Source organism: Otolemur garnettii, unplaced genomic scaffold, assembly GCF_000181295.1.
Source record: "Otolemur garnettii isolate 467f Iridium unplaced genomic scaffold, OtoGar3 scaffold00109, whole genome shotgun sequence".
Taxonomy (NCBI): domain Eukaryota; kingdom Metazoa; phylum Chordata; class Mammalia; order Primates; family Galagidae; genus Otolemur; species Otolemur garnettii.
In genome coordinates, this window is record NW_003852504.1 from 3,141,289 (window position 1) to 3,144,574 (window position 3,286).

A 3,286-nucleotide genomic window follows, 5' to 3' on the forward strand; every position below is an offset into this window, starting at 1 on the left:
AAAAAAAAAAAAGGTTTGAAAGTGCTTCATAAAATAGAAAAGCACCAATCAAATGCACTGTTAATAATGTATTTAAAAAGCAATGATAGTGCCCACCCCATCTTTCCCCACCCTTTTGTCCTCGGGCTGAAGCTTGTGCTTTTGAACCAGCAGCCTGAATCTGGATCCCAGAATTCCCACTATCTGGCTGCAGAAGCCTGAGAAGTTCTTGAGACTGTGTGGGTGAGAATACCATTTGCTCTTTTGCTCAGGGACATTATGGAGTTTTGAAGGGATTTATTATTCAGGCTTCATAGAAACCCCTGGTAATTGAGAAGCCAGAAGCTCCATCTCTAGGCTACCTCAGTGGATTTTAAAACTTGTAGCCTGTAGAAAGAAAAACTTTCTGGCCAGCCTCCCTGGAGAAACCTTGAATGACCAAATATTATAAAGCTGGGGGTGGAATCCAATAGTCTGGAGCAGAGACTCAGCTGAGATGGAGTTCTTGATGGTGACTCTGCTGGTCTTCCTCCACTGGGAATCTACCAGGCCTGTGGCTTTGTGACTCTGAATCTCTCTTTCTCCCTCTCTCTCTCTCTCTCTCTCCCTCACACACACACACACACACACACACACACACTCCAAGAAGCCTGGGCTTCTCTCTTAGTTTATTACTCTAGAGTTAGCTGATATTAAACAACTCTTCTTCCAGGGAATATTTTGAGAATGAATAACCTTGTTCCTAATGGTCAAGCCCCCTCTGAGTCTCTGCATCCTCTTAGACTGGTGGTGATACCAGAAAATATTCCTGAGCTGCACTCCTCACTTTCAGACCTTGAACACAGGGGAAAAAATAATATTCGTCCTGCAAAAGCTTTAAAGCCACCTCTTAGGGTTAACCACTAGATTCTGTTGAGTATATACTGCATATATACACTGAGGCAGGGAATGTGGTGGAGTGTAGAATTGGGACTAACGTGGTTTGTTAGACAGGTTTCTGAGCTGTACAGACTTCAAACCTAGATAGAAGAAAAGAGAAACTATTTTACAAAGCTGTGCTGGGGATCAGACGTGATCTAAAAGAGCTTAAGAAGGTGGAGCTTGAAAGAGGTGGGGCACCAAGGGCCACGGGGTGATCTGGGGAGCTTTCTCCATAATCAAGTTCATTGTAGGATGATAAGAATTTTTTAAACCTAACTCTGTCTTAGAGTATCTCAAACAAGAGAAGCATAGGGCAAAGGTGGCCTCTTTCCAGCAGTATGCTAAAGCTGGCTAACTCTGGCCCAGGAGATGTGTACATCTTATCTCGTCTCAGCATTCAGTGACATAAAAGTGGTAGCTTGAAATTAGCCATGTTCAGAGAATTTTCACCCCTGAAGAAGTAAAGGCTAAAAATCAAGTCCTTCCTCATCCCAGAGTGGTTTTTAAACATTTACTAGCAAACTATGAAACCTCTAGTGTCATGTTTTATAGCAGTGATGTTTACTGGGAAACAGGAACTTTTCTAAACTACTGAAGGATCCTGATAAGTTTCTTACTTTCTCAAGGGAGGAAGGAGCATTGCATTCCATCCACTCTCCCCTCATCTCACTGCTGTGATAAGCCACTTGAGAAGTGTAACAGATTTGTGTATTGTTTGGTGCCTTCAAAATTTGATCACGTGTTTTACGTGTAGCATCCCACCCCACTCTCCAGCCACTCCTGGCCGCTATCGTTTTTGTGCAATGAAGAGGGATGGAGAATTCAGCTGGGACTAAGTAAAGGGTGTTCTGGGACAGTTAAAAGGTCCAGTCAGACAGATTGAGTTCCAACAGCAAGACTGGATAGGGGGCTTGGGCTTTGCAAGTGAGGAATGAGAAGCTGGGCCAACCCACAGAGCTAGAGTTTCAACTTTTCCTCAGCCAAGCTCTTCAATTATTAAGAGCAAGGTTTGGGGCACCAAGTCACTTCCAGAAGCTATAGCTATGGATATTTTCAAGACTGTACAGGAAGCTTCCTGGAATAAACCAAATGAAATGATGAACCGGAGCTAAAACTTATTTAATCAAAATACTCATGATGGGCCATAAGGCAGTAGATAAGAGATCTGTATAAGGCAGTGCCTGTGGCTCAGTGGGTAGGGTGCCAGCCCCATAAACTGAGGATGGCGGGTTCAAACCCGGCCCTGGCCAAACTTCAACAAAAAAACAGCCGGGTGTTGTGGCAGGCGCCTGTAGTCCCAGCTACTCGGGAGGGTGAGGCAAAGAATTGCTGAAGCTCAGGAGCTGGGGGTTGCTGTGAGCTGTGATGCCACAGCACTCTACTGAGGGTGAAAAAGTGAAACCCTGTCTCTAAAAAAAAAAAAAACAACCTGTATAATCAGGCTTGTGGGTGTCTGCCACAAAGCAACCTAACAGCGTGAGTACCTAGGCAAATTTAACTGAAGGTTAATGAGTGGAGGGAGAAAATGAGGGTTTTCTTTTTGGATTCCAATGTAGCAGTGCCAGAAGGTCCTGTTTGGCCCATGAAGCATTTACCAGAAAGGTAAACTACTGGTCCACTGTCTTCAAATACAAACCTTCCCATCATCACAGGATGCCTTTTGTTTATATGAGGAAGTGTATGTGAATACATTGTGGAGAGGAAGGTTCAGAGACAGACCTCTAAAATGCAGGAGGGCTTCAAGGGCAGGCTGTAAAGTGTTTCAGTGTTCTCCTTAACCTGTGTTGGATGAAACTGGTGGCTCCAGAAGGAAAGCAGGTAGGCTTAGCCTCATGGCCTGGGTAGGCAGGCCGAGGAGTTTCTATGAGCAGTTTACTTCTGACCCAGGAAGGATTCTTCAATGTGCCAGTGCCAGGAAAGCCTTTTTGTGTTTGAGAGTCCGACTCGCCTCTAATATATCCAAACTGCGGGCTTTTACATGGAAAGGGTGAACCTGCCACTCAAGAATGTACATCTAGGCCTTTTCTAATGTTTATTTACTTTTAATCACTTGTCCAAAGGAAAGCACAGACGTCAACTATTGAGTTCTTTTCTTCACATTTATTGTATGATTAACCAAATATATAATTAACATTAAATAGATATCTAAATTGTAAGAGGGATACAAACTAGCAATTTGAAAACATGTCATTGTGCTATTATTCAGTATATAAAATCTATTTCTAAAAATGTCAGTTCACAGGCAGTCATTTCAATGTACATACATCTCTTCAAGTTCTGCTTCTTTTGCGCCCTAGGATATGGTTAAATTTTCTTTTTCCTTTTTTTTTTTTTTTTTTTTGAGACTGAGTCTGGGTTTGAACCCACCACCTCCGGCATATGGAGC